Below are 24,711 nucleotides of genomic sequence, written 5' to 3'. Positions count from 1 at the left end.
AAAGGAAGACTTTACATACATTTGAACATTTTTCTTCGGATTTCACAAAAAACTACACACACACACACACACACGCACACACAACTGTTACGAAATATGCATGCTCCTTACACAGCAGTAGCCAAATAGTGGAAGTGAACAGACCATGAGCGGCAGCTTGTCAACAGCGAACAGTTTGGACGTGACGTTGATTGCTCTAGGAGGAAGACAGCTCCATCGTGTGAAATTTCAATTACCAAGTAATTTTAATCAGGCTATAGTGTTTTGAACAAAGTGAGTAAATCCACCAGTAAGTGTCTGGATACAGTGGGAATTCAAATTGTATCGTTAATTTCAAGTTGTTTTCATTCATCTCTAAACCAAAGACTATTGATACTTCGAGGGGGGGGGGGGTGTCATTGGGAACATGGCACTTCCATTAAGAAGCTCTCAGTTCCCATGGGTTTCGCTCTGAAATTTAAAGTTACTGTGCTCTTGACTGACTAGGGGTCGGCCATGGATTTTCGACTGAATAAGGGGTCCGCCTGCTGAAATGGTTGGGAAGCCCTGCTCTAGATTACCAAATGCGCTGAGCGTACCTGATGTCGTCCTTTCGCTTCCTAGTTAATGAAACGTGACAGTGACCTGCGCCGCGCGTGACCGGACAAGTGTAAACAGATCGGTCCGGCCCCAGACGAGAAATCAGGAAGAGTCGGCAGGTAAGGGAGTGCATCGCTGGCGCGCGAGCCAGCGCGGCCGCGACGCGCTCAGACTGCGGAATGGGGTCAGTGTCGGGGCGCGAGCAGCTCCGCGCGCACATCCAGCCGCGGCGTCGGCGGCAAGTGGGGGGGGGGGGGGGGAGGGGCGGGGGAGGGAGAGCCCTCTCGCTTTCGCCAGCTGACTGCCAGCCAGCGTCAGTCTGTTTGCGTGCCTCAGGCGGTGCGCGTCGCTAGGAGGTGCGTCCAACTGTCGTTACCGCGGTGTCGGCTCCAGGCAGGGCAAGCGCAACTGAGCGCAGGGCTACTACGGATTCGCGTGCGTCGCCTCAGCCTGCCGGCGGACGTGGACACACCTGTCATCCTTTTCTGCCCGGGACGCAGCTGACACGTCGGTTGTCGCCGTGACGTTTGTTGTGTTTTACTTCCCAGAGCTAAAAGCTGTAACATTCGGTGAGTCCTCTATTTTTACAGGAAATTCCGGAAGCCCTCATATTATTTTCTGCCATTCTCTTTCCATTCTATACAACAGCAAAGCCATCACAAGTACACCACTTCGTCGTTAGAATTTTCTACAATGTTATGATTAACCTACCATGAACTAAACATGGTGCAGTCTTGGATTGCAATGCGACGTTCCTTTACGTTTAGAAAGCACGCCTTCCGTGCAGCATGGTACATGGAGCTGCCTTAGAGACATGAAATTTCGTCGACGTGGTGACAAATAAAGGGAAACGGAACGAAACCGGCTGTCAATACTAATCAGTGCATTATGTGACTGTAATTTCTCGCGACGCGTCTTGTGTGTTTAAAATCACATCCGCAGGTAAACCAAACGTTTTCTGCACGTTTCGGTTGCGTGTGTCCCGGAAGTGATTGTTGCGGCATTTAGGTGTTGAAAACTGAAACCATAATATACCTACGCTATTAATCCGTTGTTATTGCTTTTTATCTACCTTTATTGCCAATCATGCAGGTAGTGAGACTTTACTTATTTATTTACATATTTTTCATGTTCGTTAAATCTGTTTGTAAAATAATAAAATTATTAAGTAACAATAATTTGCAGATACTGATATAAATAAATTTATGTCACAGCGACCACGAGCTACGTACAAAAAAGTCGAGAAAAACAGTTATGAAACGATTTTTTAGTGACTGTGCCCAGCGAAAATTCATGAAATATTAATGTGCAGCTGAGGACCATACAGATTATGAACACACAAAACTGTTTGACAAAGTGGTTAAGTAAACAAACGTTGATAATACAAAAACATCTATTTACGTGAAACTTCCGGGCAGATTTAAACTGTGTTCCGGAACGAGACTCTAACTCGGGACCTCTGCCTATCGCGGGAAAGTGCTCTACCAACTGAACTAGCCAAGCACAGCACACGACCCATCCTCACAGCTTTACTTCCGCCAATACCTCGGCTCCTACCTTCCAAACTTCACAGAAGCTCTCCTGGAAAGGTCCCGAGTTCGAGTCTCGGTTCGGCACACAGTTTTAATCTGCCAGGAAGTTTCATATCAGCGCACACCGCGCTGCAGAGAAAAATTTCATTTTCGGATCAATTTAAGTGTTTTATGTTTGTTTTTGAACGAAATTTTTGCAGTGAGATTACTAGACTGACTGACCTCCGATTACTACTGAAGAAATTTTACAATCTTAACAAAGCAGAGAGAGTTAGAATAATCAGTCATTCGTAGAACTGTGTCCCAGTCGACCCAAAGCCCGTGTTAATTTATACGTGTTAATTTAATGATCCGTATTTTTTAGATTTAGTGAAATTTCAGTTGAGGATACATTTTATCTCATGAGGTAACTCTCTGCATTTGGAACCAATAGATATCAGTATTACCGTGCTTTTTTTACGTTATGGCTTAATAATATTGTTACAGTAGGTCATATTGTTAATCAAGAGGTAGAGAGCGCCACTGTGTGTTTAAAGAGAATATTATACCGGAGGTTATTATAATTCCTCAGTTGCTACTAACCTAATAACACGTATCAGCAGTGTTATGTAAACTTGCAACAAATAAAAGATCTGTGAAACGTTTCCGGTGTCAGTTCTATACAATTAGCGCTAAATATTAAATCAATCTAGTGACGCAAATGTTGGGACTGTAAACGCTACAGTTAACGCTTATGTAAAAACTACATCGCTGTAGTCCAAGCTGACGTCGATAGTTCAGTGCTTTGTAAAAAACTCTTGGCGTTGTACTTACAACATACACCCCCAACGTACAACAGCTGTTCGTAAATATGGTAAATCGTTATTTAGGAGAAAAGAATTTAATGTCCCATAGACAGCGGGGTAAACAGAAGTGGAGCTTAACTTAGACGGCCGAGGGAAGAAATCGGTCGTTCCTTCAAAGAAGCCACCATGCCTCTCATGTGGTGTAAGGAACTATGGAAAACCTGAATCGTAATGTGTCGATGCGGATTTGAATTCTACAGTCACTAACTGAATCTCCTATCCCGGTACTTCCATAGCGATGCACCAACAAGAAGACTGTCTCGCTGCCTTACTAGAAGCGTCACCGCATCCTTGAATACGTGAATGTGCGAAGATACAATTTGGTGGAATTAATGCTAGATATATTCGCAGTAATCTGAAAGCAAATAAATGAATGAAAATACGAACACGGGTTTCCGTGGTGGTAAAAAGGAAAAAGTTATTTACGTGAATACTTAGCCACTATATGAGTATGGTAATTTCGCCAAGGGTACTTTTTTCCAGGTACAAGGCCTGACAAAAAGGGAACTGTCCAGAAGACATACTCGGACGACAGCGTAACGTCGTACTCTTGCATACCACCGATGGGTGTTCATGTGATTACAGCTGCAATTTGTTGTGACAAGTGGAACGGCTGTCAGAGTAAATTACTACTTTTCGTGTAAAGTGTTGTTGACAAGCCTGGTTGTATATATAAGGCAAGTGAACAGCGTCAGACGTTGATTAATTACTGTCAAGTACACGGCAATGCTGGATACTAGTGTGACAAAGTGGGATCAGCATGTGACAGAGTTCTAAGGGAGCATCATTGTGGTTCTCCATATGGACGACAGGTCGGTTCGTGCAGCATCCAGGTTTTTGGGGTATTCGGATGTGACAGTGTTCTGATATCGGACTGCGCGGGAACGTGACGGCAGACACACTAGTCATCAAGATTCAGGTCGACGAAATCTGACCACCGCAACGGAGGATCGGCATATTTTGCATCAAACACATCGCAAGCCCTTCACATTAGCGTCTGCCATCTGAGAACAAGTACTGGACTCGCTGCAATATTCTGTGTTACCCCGTATCACTGATAGGAGAAAAGCAGCAGCTGGATTCAGGAATTACCGTCCCGAGCATAAGCCGTAGTTAACACCACAACAAAAACAGCTGCCTTTGGAGTGGTGCCTTAGCTTGGAAGCATATACTGATGATTAATGGCGTTGCACTGCGTCCAGCGATGAATCGCACTTCTGCACTACCCTCAGATGACCATCTCTGGCGAATATAGCCTGGGGAGAGGTCCTATTCTTCAAACGTATTGGAGAGGCACAGCAGCATTATTCCTGGTGTCGCGGTATAGAGAACCATCGAGTATGACTTCAGGTTATTGCTGGATGTGATTGAGGGAACTCTGACGGCACAACGATAAGCCACGCACGTCTTGCGCTCTCGTATGGCAGTATCGCGGTGCCATTTTTCAACAGGACAATGCTCGTCTACAAGTGACACGTATCTCCATGAACTGTCTCCGGAATATTGAGGTATTCCGAATTTCAGCAAGCTCCCCAGATCTGCCCCTAAAGGGATATCTGGACGACCAGCTTGAACTTCAACACTGTCTTAGTGCCATTATCAAGGAATAAATTCCAATAGTTGTGGACCAGCTTGCCTCAGGACCTCTTCTTCTTTGATATCCTTCCCAACGGAATCACTGCATCCATCAAGGTCAGATCGGGTCCAACACCATACTGGTAAGTGCCCTCGGTCTGGCAAGTTCTTTGCAAATTTGACTCGATTTTGTAATCACCGCCATAACATCTCAAACCCTCTCAGCTCGTAAAGTTTCATTTCGTTTCCTCCTCCCTTTCTGGGAGCTTCACTTTTTTTTTCCAAGCAGTTTATAAGCATTACTGCAAACATTCATCCGGCAGCTTTCAGTGGCAAACAATACCTTGGCATCAGACAAGTGATAGTTTCTATAGATGACTGTGTTCCTTGGCAGTTGCCATAGATCTTGGTAGTATGACAAAACTCTTCAAGGGGGCTACAAAATTTTTTTTAATTTCTAGGTTTCATTAAAGTGTGTGTGTGTGGGGGGGCGGGGGGGGGGCGGTGGAATCTTATGCTAGGTTCTCGAATAACATGTTGTGTTAAATTTCTCCACTGACGTTATAAACCTCTCTGAAGTACAGGAAAGTCTCGGAACATGCGACACTGAAGATTTTACTAAATGGTTCAAATGGCTCTGAGCACTATGGGACTCAACTGCTGTGGTCATTAGTCCCCTAGAACTTAGAACTACTTAAACCTAACTAACCTAAGGACATCACACACACCCATGCCCGAGGCAGGATTCGAACCTGCGACTTAAGCAGCAGCGCGGCTCCGGACTGGAGCGCCTAGAACCGCACGGCCACCGCGGCCGGCGAAGATTTTACTATAAAACTGTCTTGATCGCTTCATAAAGGAGTAGTTAGATAGCCGGTTTTAGTTGTAGCTCCTAATGAAACTATGTTCTGAATATTGTATGTGACCTGTGGCTCTTTATCTGATTTACAAGTAATATTTGTCTTACGTTTGCAGTGTGCTGACATCTACCAGCCTTCTAGACTACGTACAGAAGGATGTTGTAAATTACCACAGTGTAAGGATCCCTTCCTGTTCACGTATCAAGCCCGCATCTCGTGGTCGTGCGGTAGCGTTCTCGCTTCCCACGCCCGGGTTCCCGGGTTCGATTCCCGGCGGGGTCAGGGATTTTCTCTGCCTCGTGATGGCTGGGTGTTGTGTGCTGTCCTTAGGTTAGTTAGGTTTAAGTAGTTCTAAGTTCTAGGGGACTTATAACCACAGCAGTTGAGTCCCATAGTGCTCATAGCCATTTGAACCATTTTTTCACGTATCAAGCATCAAAAAGAGAATCGAAAAAATATGCTGTAGACGCACTGACACACAGTGAAAACCTACAGAGAAAGCGAGATAAACATTCCAAAGGCTGAAAAACAAGGGAAATTTCCATTTACGGTGCGTGAACTGCGCCAGCGGCTAAACGATATAACAATCTCGTTCTCAGATTATTGAAAGTCAGGGCTAACACCTTGGAAGTCACACACACAAAGGAAAGCCTTGTGACAAGTGCAGGTTGCGGCAAGAGTCCTTGAACGGAGGACTTGCGAGCGCTCGAGGATGTCGTAATTCCCGCAAGGCGAACATTTGCCCTGAGTACGTTTTTGGCGCTGAGTACGAAACAAAACGTCTTCGTCGGAGAATCAGGCGCTGATTCATGCTTTAGGCAATCACCTTCAGGTTCTCGCTGAGCCGCTCCAGGTAGACTACCACACTGTGCAATAATGACATAGACACTTCTTTTATTCCATGATATCCTCTCTAGTTCAAGCAGCAGTAAAGCAAGCTGCCTTCGAAAGCAAATTTTCCGCACCGCTTTCTTGAATGACACATACGTGAGCAATGTGTGAAGGAGTAACGCTTAGTTGTTTTGAGGCTCCCTGGCTGTGAACTCAGTGGTCGATGCATAAAGAGCTATCCACTAATGTTTAGTCTCCACCTACGGATCACATCCTCAGAGGTTAAACAATGACAGCTGTTGCCTCACTCATCGTAGTAAGAAACAGTATCTGGATCACTGTTATTCCAGAATTGTTTCTGTAATTCACTCTTTAGCTCTTTAACTCAACCCTTCTCGCCACTAGCCCTGTTTTTTATTCTGTCGCCCACTCGTTTTCCTTTCATGCTTCTAATCGTTCGTTTATTTCTTCCTGCATGCTATTGTGTGTGTCTGGGGGGAGGGATGGGCGAGAGGGGGGAGTGTTTTCTCTCTGGATACACGACTAAGGATACAATAGGTAGTCGAAACATGCCTCATACACGTAAGGCAGGACTGAAAGCTCCCTTCACAAGAACGACGGCCATGTGGAACACATGCTGTAACGTGTTTACCCTCAAATGCATATCTTCATTTTGGATCCTTGCGGATTCTGTTGTAAGGAATTCATGCACTCCATATGAATACGTCATTGGTTTCCGGATATTTATTAGGGTTATTAGCTTGTTTCATTGTTCTCTTCTCTCCCCTTTCTTTTGTACCTACAACAGTCAGAGACGCTGTGTAAGTACCCCATTTTTATAAGAACAGGGCTGGTGATCAGTGAAGTGTTGCTGAGGGTATCTCATCCCAGCTTTTGCCTGAAATTGTTTAGGAAAATCACGAAAGCGTACATCAGAATTGTCGTACAGCGCAAAATCTATCTTTCCGAATATGAAGTTAGTGTCTTTAAAACTGCTCTTGCTTGCTCAGTTGATCTATATTATGGTATGTTCTTTTTGTTATATTCTGTTTTCTCCAAATATATTATGAAACATAGTTTATGCACTGCACCAGTGCACACACTGGCGACAAATCCAGGACACGAATTGCAACCATCCATGTCTTCCTTCTGTCCATCAAAACACCTAAGTCAGCATTCCCCCTGGTGAATGAAACGTTGAGCTCAGGAGAATGATACAACATTACTACCAAGCACTATAGATTTTGCCACATTTGTTTGTAAAAGTGTTACAATCTGATTATGTGTTGTAATGCGACAGGGTCTTGAAGTTCTCCTCTTTCGTTGTTAATAGAGCATGCCTATATTTCCAAGGTGTTTCGAAGCGTGTCACGGCGATAGGGTTTGTTGGTGTTCGGCGCAGCGGCCGGAAACTTCTACTCCACGCCTTGGGAGGAGCCAAGGCTGTTGTGATACGGCAGTGCGATGGTGACTTCTCACCTGGATCGTAAACATCCTTTGGATCCGTCTTCATTTTGTCGCTTGTACCGAGACTTCCTTTGTTTAATCATGTGCTCTGATAAATTTCCTTGTGAAATTGTTATTCTTGTGGGGAAACCTACCAGCAATATCGCACTCTCATTGTCTGCCACAGTGAGCCTTTCTTCCAACAGAAATATAAGGGAAGAGAGTCCGGGAAGGAGTTGAATGCAGTCAACTGGTCTGTGATAAAATTTGCCCTGATATCTGTGAGGCAATTAAAGTGTGCTGAGTGCGGGCAAGTTGAGTGACAGAGAGTGTCAGTGGTTAAATAGTGACCTAATTGTGTAAGACAATGGTCGGAGCAGTTGATACATTTAAATGGTTATTTTGAGTGATTTCCTTAATAAGGACGATAGTTGCTAAAGTTCAAGAAGTTAAATTTTGTTCATTTGGGGAAACCTGAACGTGTTACTTTCAAACTGTGTGTGGTCATTTTTTCTGAGCCGGCCGGGGTGGCCGATGGGTTCTAGGCACCACAGTCTGGAACCACGCGAACGCTACGGTCGCAGGTTCGAATCCTGCCTCGGGCATGGATGTGTGTGATGTCCTTAGGTTAGTTAGGTTTAAGTAGTTCTAAGTTCTAGGGGACTGATGACCTCAGATGTTACGTCCCATAGTGCTCAGAGCCATTTGAACCATTTTGAACCATTTGTTCTGAGCCCGTGTTTATGTTTCTTTCATGTGTTCCAGGCAGCTTAATAATGATGCTTTTAACTCCTGGAGCTCGTACTGGCGGCTGACGAGTGTTATGTGTGTCATATCTTAGTGGTCCCTTGTTACCGCTACGTCTGTTACCTGATGCCAGCGATGCCTAAGTCTGTTGTTACTATTAAACTGTGCAGCATTACTGTTGTGTAAAATTTAATTCTTTAAGTGTTTCAGAAAGTAAGTCATTTAACAGAATGCCGTGTAAGATTCTGAACTAGTTTTTAACTTTATTAGTGTCTTGCATTTTCACTTTGGCCACTAATAGATTTTGTCAGCGTAAAAACTCTTTGCCTTGTATCCGCCGTAATTTGCTGGAATTCAAACTTAAATAAGAGTTTCAAGGTTGAATGAGGGGTTGCGATTGAGTTTTCCTCTGTAATTCTGTGGACGTGATAAATTTCAGTTGTCCCTACGTTCCTGTTTATCCTCTGTGAAGTTTTATCTGTAATAAATGTGTTTTAAAGTATTATGTGTTTATTAGCTAATCCAGCCCCTCACCACTCCACCACCTACCTCCTGGCTGAGTTGCATTACGCTTTCCTTATTTTTCTTCTGACTAATGATGCTGCACGCCGCGATTTCCTCTCCTGCATCAAACCCTTCGTCTGAGAGATGCAAGTACACACAAGTCCTCACTTATTTATCCCGCGTCCGGCATCCTGATTTAGGTTTTCCGCGATTTCCCTAAATCACTCCAGGCAAATGCCGGGATGGTTCCACTGAAAGGGCACGGCCGACTTCCTTCCCATCCTTCCCTAATCCGATTAGACCGATGACCTCGCTGTCTGGTCTCCTTCCCCAAACAACCCAACCCAAGGAACCCTCACTTATTTGTTGGAAATATTCTAATTTCTGCCGTCCCCCTACAGTTTTTTGCCATCTGTGGCGCCCTATAGAACCATGCAAGATATACCCTTATTTCCTAATACGTCTTACGATGTTATTCCTACTCAGTTTTTCAACACGTTCTTCTCCTCGCAGGGTCTATGTATAACCTCATTTCTTGTTGTATCAGTGCATTTTATTTACAGCCGTCTTCTCTGACACAATATCCCGAACAACTTCATTTCCGATGATAACAATCGCACAGTCCATGAGTCACTTCCATACATTTCTGTGTTCCAGACGTACATTGCTTCCTTAAATTAATGCCAGTTTTCAATGTAGAGTTCATCTCAGGAGGACTGCCGTTTTGCTGTGCTTGTTCGCTTCTTATGCGTTTATTATTTCGTCGGTAATGACTTAACTTGTTTCCAAGGTAGCAGCATTCTTCATTTCGTCTACTTCGTGAATTATGATATTAAGAGTTGTCATTTACGTCATTTCTACTACTCCTCATTATTTCTCTCTTCTTTTTGTCTAATTTCAGTCCATATCCTGTGCTCATTGGACGTGTAATCCTACTCAGAGGCTCCTCTGATTCTTTTTCACTCTCACAGAGGATAGCAATCAGTTAATTTTATCATTTTTATTCTTTCACTCTGAATTTTTTTAACATACTCCGGAAACTTTCTTGATTTATATTTCCCTTGTCGAACCAGACGATCAGAAGCATAGTTTCTTAAAAAGGAAACAACCACTTCCTTTTCCCATTTACCTTCATCGGAGCTATTCAGCATCTATTGACGTAGACATCCAATGGACTGTAGAAGTCTAACTAAATGTAGATAATTTGTGTTAAGTACGCGGAACAGGCAACGAATGAAGTCTAGCAGTGTCTGAAAACACAAACCTAGAGTCTCTCTCTAACGAAACTTTTTTTGCTGGTTATGACACCTGCAAGAGAGATTTACGCTGTTAGTGCCAGTAGCACACCTGGTACAGTATATCAGGTCGCTAACTTTATGTGTATGTAAGTTTCATGTTGTGTACCACAGCCACAAATTTAGTAAAAGATCTTGGCTTCATTATGATCACATTTATTTTGACTTTGTCACTGAAATGAGCTAATAGTATGAAAACGATTGTGGTAATAATACAGCCAAATTTTTTGATATCTTTAGTTTTATTAGATGACAAGGTGAACTGTGGGCCTGTCCCGAGTGGCAGCACCGTCGCATTTACTTCTGACAGATCAGTAAGTGAGGTAAAGACGTAGAGAGAGAGGGAGAGAGAGGGGGGGGGGAGGCTTCGGTATTCTTACAGGCGAAAAGCGGTCCTGGTCTACGTGAGGAAATGTTCACTGAAGTGACTGACAAGTTGCTACCTGAATACAATTGGAGCTTTCTATCTTTTTTACTTGAAGAGCACGACCTTCTGCTGGTAAGATGAGTGATAGTATTTTTTACGGCGATCTTTGTCAGCAGTGAACAACGAAATTATTCTCAGTAGTTCAGAGGCGAGTAATGATGGCGCTTTGTTGACAAGCGTGATATATGTGTTCACTATAATGTCCAATGAATGCACGTGCGGTCCAGTATTCATCAAACACAATTATTCCTGCGGTAACAGAACCCCATCCATCGGCGGCTACTTTAATCTTTGGACTGACTTTCAATGTTCACTAGCTTCAAAACATGTTATTCCGATCTGGTTAGTTTATTTGCTGTAGAGAAATTTTTCTTAGTAAATTTTGTTTATTGCGTAAACAGGAGAAGACTGACAATCTTCATTTAAAGCAATAATCCCAAATGTGGACGTTTTCGAGATTTCCTCACAAAACTCTGATTTTTTTCGATAATTCTGGGCTGAATTTCAAGTTGTAAAGATTCAGTGAACGATTATCCCTTTATCGTATGCCCGTATACATAATACCTCTGCGCAACAATCCTGGACATCACTGATCTATCGTGTAAAACGTCAAGCTTTATCGTAGTTAAAAGCGACTAGGAGTTTGGACGGTTATGGTTTGTTCTCAATTTTCGTCAACAATACGTATTTCTCGTTACGTTCAACGTGATACAGTTGGTCTCATGTCTAATCTGCTATCTTTCACAAAAGAAAAGAATTTACTATCGAAGACAGAATAAATTTTGTGATTGTGTTTTGTGGTAATCAGTCTCGGAACTGACATACCACCAGGAGAGCAGTATGCTGACCACTCGCCCCTCCGTATCTGAATCCAGTGACGCCTGTGTGCTGAGAATGACACGGCCGCCGGTCGATACCATTGGGCCTTCAAGGCCTGTTCGGGCGGAGGTTAGTTTTAGTTTCCTGATAATGCTGCGACTCTTCTACAATTTGGCATATCCTCATAATGTTCTAGTGGAGAAACAGCTACCTCATAATGTCTCTGTCAATGGTTCCAAATAAAACTCTTAAAATGACCTCTCTTTGTCTTCCTCGTCTACCCTACGCTAGTTATTGAAATCCTACTTACTATTGTGTTGTAGCCTTTCTTTCAGATGCCAACGTCTTGCAGTTATCATTTTGAAAGCATGGCCCTCAAAAAAATGGTTCAAATGGCTCTGAGCACTATGGGACTTAACTGCTGAGGTCATCAGTCCCCTAGAACTTAGAACTACTTAAACCTAATTAACCTAAGGACGTCACACACATCCATGCCCGAGGCAGGATTCGAACCTGCGACCGTAGCGGTCGCTCGGTTCCAGACTGTAGCGCCAAGAAAAGCTCGGCCACTCCGGTCGGCTCATGGCCCTCAATATTACTCGCGAAATTCTTTCTTTCATTGACTTAGTGCCGTTACCAGCGATCTGTCTCATGTTCCTGTGAAGGCATTTCCTGCAATCGCATAACAGGGTTACAGAGCGATTGACAACGCGCAACGCTTACCAAGCGAAAGTAACTGTACTCGCCATACACAACCAAGCACAGCTTCTGCAACGGCTAGGAGTATACTTGGCATTGGCAGATAATAAGCTGATGACGCAGTAACGTTATATTTTTTTCTCGCTAACAGACCAGTCTCTAATGCAACATTTCGGGTAGCACCAAAATAGTACAAATACATTAGCATCGGTTGTGTGACTGTTCACATCAGATTACAGTGAACCAATTACATTTAAGAGCTTCAGACACGTGAACAAGCAAGAAATTTCTTCACGTTGTTATGTTCTCGAGTTACTTTCAATTTAGCCAGCCCGGTTGGCCGTGCGGTCTAACGCGCGCCTTTCCGGGCGGGAAGGAGCGCCTGGTCCGCGGCACCAACCCGCCCGGCGGATTTGTGTCGAGGTCCGATGAATCGGCCAGTCTGTGGATGGTTTTTAGGCGCTTTTCCATCTGCCTCGGCGAATGCGGACTGGTTCCCCTGATTCCGTCTCAGTTACACTATGTCGGCGATTGCTGCGCAAAAAAGTTCACCACGTACGCGTACACCACCATTACTCTACCACGCAAACATAGGGGCCACACACGTCTGGTGTGAGACTTTCCCTGGGGCATCCACCGGGGGCCGAACCGCACAATAGCCCTGCGTTCGGTGTGGGGCGGCGGAGGGGTGAAGTGGACTGCGGTAGTCGTCGTGGGGTTGTGGACCACTGCGGCTACGGCGGGGACGGAGCCTCTCCGTCGTTTCTAGGTCCCCGGTTAACATACAATACGTACAATACAGCCGGCCGATATGGCCGAGCGGTTCTAGGTGCTACAGTCTAGGAACCGCGCGACCGCTACGGTCGCAGGTTCGAATCCTGCCTCGGGCATGGATGTGTGTGATGTCCTTAGGTTAGTTAGGTTTAAGTAGTTCTAAGTTCTAGGGGACTGATGACCTCAGAAGTTAAGTCCCATAGTGCTCAGAGCCATTTGAACCATTTGAACAAACACCGGCATACATTCATAGGAGAATGAAGAATTTGTGTGGCGTAGCATGTCTGTCGAAAACCATCTTTGTGGAATGGTGCGCAAAAGTGTGCGTCCACGTATCGCAAATGTCGTAACGCAGAAGTTACACCAATTAAAGTGGGAGACACACAGGCAACCATTCTATAGTCGTGATCCCATCCCATGCACTTATTAGGCGTTCAGTCCCTTAAAAAGGACTTTGAAGGGTGGACGATTCCTGTAGGATGAGAACATGCAGCAGGCAGTTACGGACGTCTTCACACAACAGGACGTCGTGTTTTAGCAAACGGGTATCTTGCGATTATTGCCTAGATTCTCGCGGCAATTTTGTCTGATTACCGTACGGATTCTGGAATGTACGGTATTCGAACGGGAAATTTTTGATCCCCCTTTAAAATTTATACGAATATTCATTGAAATGGTGGGATCAAAGTACGAGGGGCGTTTGAAAAGTCCGTGCAAAGTCCGACAGATGGGACCACCGGCGCATATCGAGGTCATGTTTAGTTAGTAGCATCTTTGGAAAAATGGCTCTGAGCACTATGGGACTTAACATCTGAGGTCATCAGTCCCCTAGAACTTAGAACTACTTAAATCTAACTAACCTAAGGACATCACACAAATCCATACCCGAGGCAGGATTCGAACCTGCGACCGTAGCAGTCGCGTGGTTCCGGATTGCAGCACCTGGAACCGCTCGGCCACTGCGGCCGGCCCACCTTTGGAAAGAACGCACACCAAGTTTCAGCCCTATTGGTCTATTTATTTCTGTTTAGCGTTCGTGTGAATCAAGGAAGTCGAGTGATTGTCAAAAAATGGTCGAAAAAGAATTTCGTGTGGTGATTAAACATTACTTTATGAAAGGCAAAACTCCCCAGAAGAGTAAAGAGAAGCTTGATAAACATCACGGTGACTCTGCACCTTCGATTAGAACAGTTGACCAGTGGTTTCAAAATTTTTGGAGAGGCCATATGGGTACACCCTCGAGAAAGACTGTTGAGTAGCATCTGGATAGAATGTGTGCACATTGAGGAGCCGTGGCGATGCTGAACGTTCTGGACACCCTGTGGAGGTTACGACTCCAGAAATCATTGATAAAATCCATGATATGGTGATGGATGACAGAAGAGTTAAGGTGCATGAGATTGAACAGGTACATAATATTTTGCATAAACATTTGGACATGAGAAAGCTATCTGCAAGATGGTTTGCACGATTGCTCACGCTTGACCGAAAACGGAATCGTGTGAAGTGTTGCAAGGATGGTTTGCAGCTGTTCAGGAAGAATCTGCAGGACTTCAAGCGTCGTTTCGCCACTGTGATGAAACATTGTTACATTACTATACTCCTGAGACCAAACGATAATCTGAACAGTGGTTTACCAAGGGAGAATCTGCGCCAAAAAAGGCGAAGACTATTCCTTCGGTCGGAAAGGTTATGGCGACTGTCTTTTGGGATTCGCGGGGGATAATCCTCATCGACTATCTAGAAAAGCGTAAAACTATTACGGGTGCATATTATTCATCGTTAGTGGACCCTTTGAAAACCGAGCTGCGAGAAAAAAGCCAGCGGTTGGACCGCAAAAACGTCCTATTCCATCACGACAATGCACCAGCACACACCTCAGCAGTTGTGGTCTCAAAATTATTGGAAATAGGATTCCAACTAGTTTCACATCCCCCCTTTTAACCAAACGTGGCTCCCTCGGACTACTATTTGTTCCCCAATTTGAAGAAATGGCTCGCGGGACAAAGATTTTATTCAAACAAGGAGGTGATTGCAGCAACTAATAGCTATTTTGCAGACTTGGACAATTCCTATTATTCGGAAGGGATCAGAAAATTAGAACAGCATTGGCCAAAGTGTATAAGTCTAAAAGGACACTATGTCGAAAAATAAAAAAGGTTTACCCCAAACAAGTAAGTAGTTTTTATTTTTGCACGGACTTTTGAAACGCCCCTCGTATTCACGTTCATTGTACTTTCCAGTGATTCACTTGGGAAGCGAGGGAGCCGGCTGAACGAGACAGCGGCTGTCGTGACATTGTGACAACGGAAGACGAGCGGGTCTTTCGCGTTGGCTATGACTGCGCAACAGGTTAGCGCAGCGCGTAGCGGCTGCCAACAGTGTTGGCCTGGGAGTTCGCTTTTGGCAAAGCGCGGAAAGTAAAAGGCGTGTCCGCGAGCTCGGCTTGCGTCACCGGTGCGGTGCGGTGCGGTTTCTCGCTTCTCGTCGCCCTGGTTGGCGACGCTTTCGACTGCGACCGCTCGCCCGGAACAGACTGGCAGGCCGGGCCTCCTCCGGTGGAGGACTACGCGTGGGAAGAGAGCTGCCGACTTTCCGACACCCGGCCTCCGTGATCACCTTGCGGCTCACCTTGGCTCGTTTTCCTGTTGGCCGCATGTTGATCACGCAGCACACACACCATCTGATACAGACGCTTCGTGGTCACGCGAATTCGTCGTCGGGAAAACAGTATGTGACAGGGAAACCGTCATCCCCTCCTCAGCCCCCTTCCCCTCTCCCCCAGTAATCACTTGGCGTGTGTAATTGCTACTTGCTATTGCGCAACGTCCGTAAATACACTGCAGAGAAAGAAAAAGGTACACCCTCGAGAAAGACTGTGTTGAGTAGCATCTGGATAGAATGTGTGCATGTTGAGGAGCTGTACTGCATCTTCATACGAGGGCAGTTCAATAAGTAATGCAACACATTTTTTTTCTCGGCCAATTTTGGTTGAAAAAACCGGAAATTTCTTGTGGAATATTTTAAAACATTCCCGCTTCGTCTCGTATAGTTTCATTGACTTCCGACAGGTGGCAGCGCTGTACGGAGCTGTTAAAATGGCGTCTGTAACGGATGTGCGTTGCAAACAACAGGCAGTGATCGAGTTTCTTTTGGCGGAAAACCAGGGCATCTCAGATATTCATAGGCGCTTGCAGAATGTCTACGGTGATCTGGCAGTGGACAAAAGCACAGTGAGTCGTTGGGCAAAGCGTGTGTCATCATCGCCACAAGGTCAAGCAAGACTGTCTGATCTCCCGCGTGCGGGCCGGCCGTGCACAGCTGTGACTCCTGCAATGGCGGAGCGTACGAACACACTCGTTCGAGATGATCGACGGATCACCATCAAACAACTCAGTGCTCAACTTGACATTCCCTCGTTGTCTAACCGAACACCATAAAGAGCAAAGGAGAACCATCTGTGCGGAATTGCTTGCTCGTCATGTGGCTGAGGGTGACAATTGTCAAAGATTGTTACAGGCGATGAAACATGGGTTCATCACTTCGAACCTGAAACAAAACGGCAATCAATGGAGTGGCGCCACACCCACTCCCCTACCAAGAAAAAGTTTAAAGCCATACCCTCAGCCGGTAAAGTCATGGTTACAGTCTTCTGGGACGCTGAAGGGGTTATTCTGTTCGATGTCCTACCCCATGGTCAAACGATCAACTCTGAAGTGTATTGTGCTACTCTTCAGAAATTGAAGAAACGACTTCAGCGTGTTCGTAGGCACAAAAATCTGAACGAACTTCTCCTTCTTCATGACAACGCAAGACCTCACACAAGTCTTCGCACCCGAGAGGAGCTCACAAAACTTCAGTGGACTGTTCTTCCTCATGCACTCTACAGCCCCGATCTCGCACCGTCGGATTTCCATATGTTTGGCCCAATGAAGGACGCAATCCGTGGGAGGCACTACGCGGGTGATGAAGAAGTTATTGATGCAGTACGACGTTGGCTCAGACATCGACCAGTGGAATGGTACCGTGCAGGCATACAGGCCCTCATTTCAAGGTGGCGTAAGGCCGTAGCATTGAATGGAGATTACGTTGAAAAATAGTGTTGTGTAGCTAAAAGATTGGGGAATAACCTGGTGTATTTCAATGCTGAATAAAACAACCCCTGTTTCAGAAAAAAAAATGTGTTGCATTACTTATTGACCTGCCCTCGTATTTTCGCGGCGCAAAGACTGATCCATAAAATTTCGGGCGTGCAGCAGCATAAATTCAGCTTCTTCTTGTAATATTTCGGCTGAATACCGTCCAGCCATCTTCAGAGTGAGCCGAGGTGACTGACGCTCTAGCACTTGCTCCGTCCTGCCATACGTGGAAAGGCTATCGTCAAAAATAGGACAGAGTGAAAGTGATTTTTCGCCCTCCACCAAGGACAGCAGCATTCCTGGTTTCCGTTAAAGATGATTTTGTGCTTCGGAAGCCTGGGGTTTACAATATACCCTGTGAATGCGGTCGTTCATACATTGGACAGACGACACGTACTGTCCATGAAAGATGCACAGACGTACACCCGGCTCTTACAACTTCATAAATCTGCGGTGGCAGAGCACTGTATTGACACTGGGCACTCTGTGGTGTACGATAACGTCGAAATTTTAGCCTCGACTTCATATTTCTGGGACTCTGTAGTGAAGGAAGCCATTGAAATTCCGTGGGCGAAGAATCTAATTAACAGAGATAGCGGCTTCAGCTTGGACAAATTGTGGAATCCGGCAATTTATGTAATAAAATCACAAAGATCTTGCGACGGTGCAGCTCGCAGTGATAGATCGATATCGCCGTGTGGATCGAGTGCGCAACCATAGATCTATTTCCATGCATATGCCGTACCTCTTTGCCGCCGATTAACGTCTCTGGCGACTTGTGCATCTGTGGCCGCATGCGCAGTGGTGTGGTCCACCGGTTTAAAAGGACGGAGCAAGCGCTGGAGCGTCAGTCACCTCGGCTCACTTTGAAGATGGCTGGTCGGTATTCAGCCGAAATATTAGAAGAAGAAGTTGAATTTATGCTGCTGCACGCCCGAAATTTTATGGATGAGGAGCTGTAGGTTTAGTGACTGATTTGTCACGGCCATCGGAGATTGGATGGCGCTCAGGTGTGCTATCTTTGTGCCATCGGTTTCGACTCTGTAGGCAGTAACTGTGCTGAGGTGAAGAACGCAATGTTCTTTCTAGCGTACAACCACACAGTACGTACTGTTGAACACCTTCAGCCGATTGAACAGAGTAGCGTCGTGGCCTTGCTGGAAGCTGGATGAACCCATCGACGGATTGCTGCACATGCTGGGCACAACGTATCGGTGATGTGTCGCTGCTTTGCGCATTGGCATGTGGACAGTTACCACACTCGTGTACCACGATCTGGACGTCCTTGTAGTGCAATCGCAAGTCAAAACCAACGCATTATGCGAGCAGTGGTGGCCGACAGAACATCATCCAGTGATGAAATCCGGGCACATGTTGTCGCATCAGGGACCATTGGGAGCTGTCAGTTTGTAGCAGAATGGTTCAAATCGCTCTGAGCTATATGTGACTTAACATCTGAGGTCATCAGTACCCTAGAACTTAGAACAACTTAAACCTAACGAACCTAAGGACATCACACACATCCATGCCCGAGGCAGGATTCGAACCTGCGATCGTAGCGGTCGCGCGGTTCCAGACTGAAGCGCCTAGAACCTCTCGGCCACAGCGGCCGGCCGTTTGCAGCAGGACTAAGACCAACAATGCCTGTGCAGGCTACCACTGACACTACGATACCACTATGCATGGCTGCTTCGGTGTCATGAAATAGTCGAGTAGAGTGGTATGGTGTTCTGTTGTCGTCAGTGACGAGATTAGGTTCGGTGTGCATGAGAGCGATGGGCGTACATGCACAAGGGGTAGACGTGGGGAGCTGCCTATTCAGAGTGCATTTGCACAAGAGACACAGATCTCATCCCAGGCTTCATGGTGTGAGGCCGGCAGCTACGACTCGCGGTCACATTTGGTGTTTTGCAGGGTAAACCACCGAGTGCCCGTTACATTGCACAGAGCCGTGCTACTTCGACAGGAAGTTGATGTGGTTTTTCAGTAGGTCAGTGCACGCCGACATACTGCTGCTGCTGCTGCTGCTACGTAAAGTGCTCTCCGTGGTGTACAACAACAACCGTGGGCATCAAGATCACCAGATCGCTCGCCAATTAAGCACTCATTGCGACTTCGTAGGCTTTCCGGCGTAATAAGTCTTGGATCAACTTGATTCTATATTTCGTAGATCCAACTATTCGCTAACTTCAGGAGAAACACTGCTGTTGCTTGAGTCCCGCTGGCTTTTGCCTTTTGAGCCTGCCAGAACCATTGCCGAAATTCAACAAAGGCGCAAGATGATTGGGATAGTGTATCACAAGATGCCATTCGGCACCTTTGTGATCATTTGCGCTGTTGGTGTTTGGACATCCTTTATTGTGACGTGTGTTTTATGTGGCCCGAATCTGTTATCAATACTCGTTCAGTGATTAACTACCTGTCACATCATTTGTCAGTAAATCATGTCCTTTTGTGACGGGGCGTTCAGTAAGTAATGCAACACATTATTTTGCTGAAAGCATGATGATTTTATCATAATTACAACACAGCATATTATTCCCCACTATCTTCGCTAGAAAACCCCATTTGTCGACATAATCACCATTCAATGTGACTGCCTTGTGCCATTTTACTGAGAGGGCCTGTATGCCCTCATGTTATCACTGTACTCGTACACGTCGGAGCCAACGTCTTGTTGTTGTTGTTGTGGTCTTCAGTCCTGAGACTGGTTTGAGCTCTCCATGCTATTCTATCCTGTGCAAGCTTCTTTATCTCCCAGTACCTACTGCAACCTACATCCTTCTGAATCTGCTTAGTGTATTCATCTCTTGGTCTCCCTCTACGATTTTTACCCTCCACTCTGCCCTCCAGTACCAAATTGGTGATCCCTTGATGCCTCAGAACATGTCCTGCCAACCGATCCCTTCTAGTCAAGTTGTGCCACAAACTCCTCTTCTCCCCAATTCTTCTCAATACCTCCTCATTAGTTGTGTGATCTACCCATCTAATCTTCAGCATTCTTCTGTAGCACCACATTTCGAAAGCTTCTATTCTCTTCTTGTCTAAACTATTTATCGTCCATGTTTCACTTCCATACTTGGCTACACTCCATACAAATACTTTCAGAAACGACTTGCTGACACTTAAATCAGAACTCGATCTTAACAAATTTCTCCTCTTCAGAAACCCTTTCCTGGCCATTGCCAATCTACATTTTATATCCTCTCTACTTCGACCATCATCAGTTGTTTTGCTCCCCAAATACCAAAACTCCTTTACTACTTTAAGTGTCTCATTTCCTAATCCAATTCCCTCAGCATCACCCGATTTAATTCGACTACATTCCATTATCCTCGTTTTGCTTTTGTTGATGTCCATCTTATACCCTCCTTTCAAGACACCAACTTGCTGCATCAATAACCTCCACATCATCATTAATTGGACGTTACAGATGGCAGTCAGAAAGTTCGAAATTGGGCTGAAGGACGTATGAGGAAGGACAGTCCAACGAAGTTTCGTGAGTTCCTCTCGGGGGCGTGGAGTTGTGTGAGGCTTTGCGTTGTTATAGAGAAGGAAAAGTTCGTTTACATTTTTGTGGTGATTGAAAACGCTTAAGTCGTTTCTTCAATTTCCTGAAGGTTTCACAGTGCATTTCAGAGATGATCGTTGCACCATGAGGGATGACATCAAATAGAATAACCCGTTAAGAGTCCCACAATACAGTCGCCATGACTCTATCGGCGTTGAGGTATTTCTTTGGAAGAAAGGTGGTGTGGTGCCACTCGATGTATTCCGTTTCACATCGAAGTGATGAACCCATGTTTCACCGCTTGTGACGATCTTCGACAAAAATTGTGACGCTCAGCCTCGTAACGTGCAAGCACTTCCGCAAAGATGGTACTTGGTTCTCTTTATGGTCTGTTAGGCGACGGGGAACACAACGGGCACACGCCTTTGATTACGCCAACTGATGGACGAGTATGTTTGTACTACCAACAGAGACATCCAGTCAAGCAGCGGTATGTCTGACTGTGATCCGTCGACCATCTCAAATGAGTGTGTCGGCACCTTGTAACATTGCAGGAGTCACAGCTGTGTGCAGTCGGCCGGAACTCGGGAGATCGGACAGGTTTCCGCGACCTTGCGGTGATGACAGACGTCTTGCCAAACGAAACACGGTGCACCTGAAGGCTGCCATGTTTCCGTAGACATTATGCAAGTGCCTATCAATATGTGGAATGCTCTGATTTTCTGCCAAAAGAAACGCAATGACAGCTCTGTCCTTGGAACGTACCTCCGTTACAGATGCCATTGCGAAGGTCAGGTGTAGCGCCGCACCTGCCGCAACTTCATGAAACTTTTGGAACTTAAGCGTGAATATTCCACAATATTCCCCAGAAAATCCTGCATTTTTTTAAAATCCATACTGGCCGATAAAAAAATCTTGCGTTACTTACTGCACACATCTCGTATTTCCACCTCTTACTTGGAGTCCACTACCGTAAATAAAAATTCAGTATCTTTATTGTTGTTCGGGAGACTCTTGTTCGATTCCCGATGTCTACAGTGATATTCCTTTTGTACGAGGGCAGCAGCAACATTCACTCAATCTCGTAAGGACAGCTGACCCACGGTCAAGACGCTGACATCTGACAGAGCGGTGTAGTAACAGACCCACGCTACGTGCATCTGAACGTCGAAATTAGTAGAGGGTGAAACGGTAGGTGCTTCACATCATATAGTATGTGACCCTAATGGAGGAGGTAGATTTGGAAGATATTGAAGCTAATTAGCCTTTGTTTCTGCAGGAGAATTGTACAAACATACCGTCGTTTGACCATCGCACAGAGTCTCGTATGGACAACAAAGTAGTAAGCATTCCTGGTGCAGACGAACAACTGAAAGAGTTGAAAAGAAATAAGTTGCGAGGTCCGGATGGAATCCCATTTCGGTTTTATAAAGATTACTCCACGGTATTCTCCCCTTACTTTTCCTGCATTTATCGCGAATCTTTCGTCCAGAGTACAACTCCCTAGAGACTGGATAAAAGCGCAGGTGGCTCCTGTATATGCCAAAGGTAAAAAACTGACTTGCAAAATTATAGACCAATACCTGTAATATTGGTTTACTGCAGAATTCTTAAGATATTGTGAGTTCGAATACAATAAATTTCCTAGAGACCGAAAAGCGTATGTCTACAAATCAGGACGGTTTTAGGAACTATGGCGCGTGCGAATCTCAGCTTGTCCTTTTGGGACATGACATACTGCGAACTATGAATGAAGGGAAAATGGAGATTCCATATTTATAGATTTCCGAAAAGCTTTTGACATCTGCCCCAGTGCAGACTGTTAACAAAGGTGCGAGCATGTGGAATAGGTTCCCTGGTATGTGAGCGGCTCGGAGGCTTCTTAGGTAATAGAGCACCGTACGTTGTCCGCGAGGGTGAGTGTTCAGCAGACAAAGGGTATCGTCAGGCGTGCACCAGGGAAGTGTGATAGGACCGCAGTTATTTTCTATATACACACATGATCTGGCGGACAGCGTCGACAGCAATCTGGCACGGATCGCTGCCTATGGCCCTCCATATTGTGTTAGGAAGTGTGGACGTCCAACGCCTTGCCGTCTGGTCATAGTTTCACTGTTCTTCAACCACTCTCCATGGATGCTCACCACAATAGCACGCCTACAGCCGACCACTTCTCTGTTCCCGAGATGTTCGTTCTCAGGGACCGGGCCATAACATTTTGCCCTTTGTCAAAATCGCTTGTGTCATTTGCAGCCCGTATCACCGCTAGAAGGACTCCCCAGTCTTCTCTCCGCCTCTTATAGGCGAGGTGGCATTCGATCTCGTGGTGGGCGGTGGTCGTAACTATATGGTTCATCATCTTGTCGGGATGACCTGATCTTGAGACGTCGCCGCGCGGGGTATCCGCCCGGTCTCAGGCGTCTTGTCACGGTTCGCGCGGCTTCCCCCGTCGGAGGTTCGAGTCCTCCCTCTGCCATGGGTGTGTGTGTTGTCATTAGCGTAAGTTAGTTTAAGTTAGATTAGGTAGTGCGTACGCTTAGGGACCGATGACCTCAGCAGTTTGGTCCCGTAAGACCTTACCACAAATTTCGAAAAAAATTGAGACTGTCAGATTGTAGCCTTGTTGAACATCACTCATGCAAGATGTACGAAATCTGCAATCAGTAAATAGTTGCAACTTCCTTATATACTGACAAATTTCGTACAAATTAAGCATGTAGTTACAATAACTCATCTTCTACACACAGCTGTTGTTCAGTGCAGTCTAAAGTCTTCGTAGTTCTAAACTTAGTAAACCTGTTTGTAAAAATGCAGCTGTCGTCCTCACTTTTTCACTAACTGTCTGTGACATTAACTTGTTGACCCTCAGTTGTTGTCACTGTAGAGACCATTCAGGTTGTTGTTACTGCTTGGGATAAGAAATAAAGTAAAGAGAAAGAAATAAGGAAGAAAATGGGTGACATATGAAGCTGCATGTCATCACTGGGCCAAACAGTACAGAAACTAGACAGTACATCTACATCTACATGATTACCCAGCAGTTCACAATTAAGTTCCTGGAAAAAGGTTATACGAACCACGTTCAGGCAGTTTCTCTACCGTTCCACTCCAACAGCACGCGGGAAAAATTAACACTTAAATTTTCCCGTGCTCTGAATTCTCTTATTTTACTACGATGTCCGTTTCTCCCCATTTAGGTCGGCGACACAAAAATACTTTCGCATTCGGAGGAGAAAGCCAGTGATTGAAATTTTGCGAAAAGATCTCACTGCAATGAGAAATACCTTTGTTTTGATTATTACAACCCAAACTGACACTCTCAAACCTATTTCGCGACAGTACAAAACGAGCTGCCCTTCTTTGAATCCAGTCCTATGTGGTGAGGAAGAATAGCGCCCAGCATCAGTCCAGTGAAGGACAGACAAGCGTAGTGTAGCTGTCTCTTTAGTAGACCTGTTGACTCTTCTAAGTGTTCCGCCAAAAAAAACGCAGTCCTCTTGCCTTCCCCACAACGTTATCGGTGTGATCGTTCCAGCTTAAGCTGTTCGTACTTGTAATTCATAGGTACGTGATTTGGTTAAATTACAGTGTTTTGATTCGTCTGATATACTGTGTAACCGAAATGTAACGGATTTCTGTTAGTACTCATGTGGAAGAGCTAAAACCTTTCATTATTCGCTCGCACCATACAGATATCATGTCCGAGTCACTTTGCAACTCAAAACTTTACAAGACATTAAATGACATCATCATCGGCAAAACATCTAAAATCACTGCTCATATTGCCCCTAAATCGTTTACGTAGGTTAGGAACAGCAGAGGCCGTATAATACTTCTTCGGGGAACGCCAGATATCACTTCTGGTTTACGATAACGATCCACAGATTACTACGTATTGTGACCTTTCAGACAGGAAATCACGAATCCAGTCGTACAACTGAAAGGATACTCCATAGGCACGGAATATGATCAGGAGCCGTTTGTGAGGGATGGTATCAAAACATTTTGGGAATGTAGAAGTATGGAATCAGTTTTAGGTCCCCTGACGATATCACTCAATACTTTGCGAGAATAAGGAGCTAGTTGTGTTTCAAAAGAACGACACTTCCTGAATCAGTTCTCACTGTG

At 45.3% G+C, this 24,711-nt stretch overlaps 1 protein-coding gene across 3 annotated transcripts in view; it reads left to right on the top strand.

Moving 5' to 3' along the window:
- The first annotated feature begins 915 nt into the window (after positions 1–915).
- Positions 916–24,711, top strand: part of LOC126237234 (Ig-like and fibronectin type-III domain-containing protein 1) — a 1,152,289-nt gene continuing 1,128,493 nt past the window's right edge. For all 3 annotated transcript variants that reach the window (XM_049947130.1, XM_049947127.1, XM_049947128.1), the window contains exon 1: positions 916–1,148. The gene's annotated coding sequence lies outside the window, so the exon portion shown is untranslated. The remainder of the gene's footprint in view (positions 1,149–24,711) is intronic.

This window comes from Schistocerca nitens, chromosome 2 (assembly GCF_023898315.1).
Source record: "Schistocerca nitens isolate TAMUIC-IGC-003100 chromosome 2, iqSchNite1.1, whole genome shotgun sequence".
NCBI classification, from domain to species: domain Eukaryota; kingdom Metazoa; phylum Arthropoda; class Insecta; order Orthoptera; family Acrididae; genus Schistocerca; species Schistocerca nitens.
This window is presented reverse-complemented; position numbering and strand designations above follow the sequence as displayed.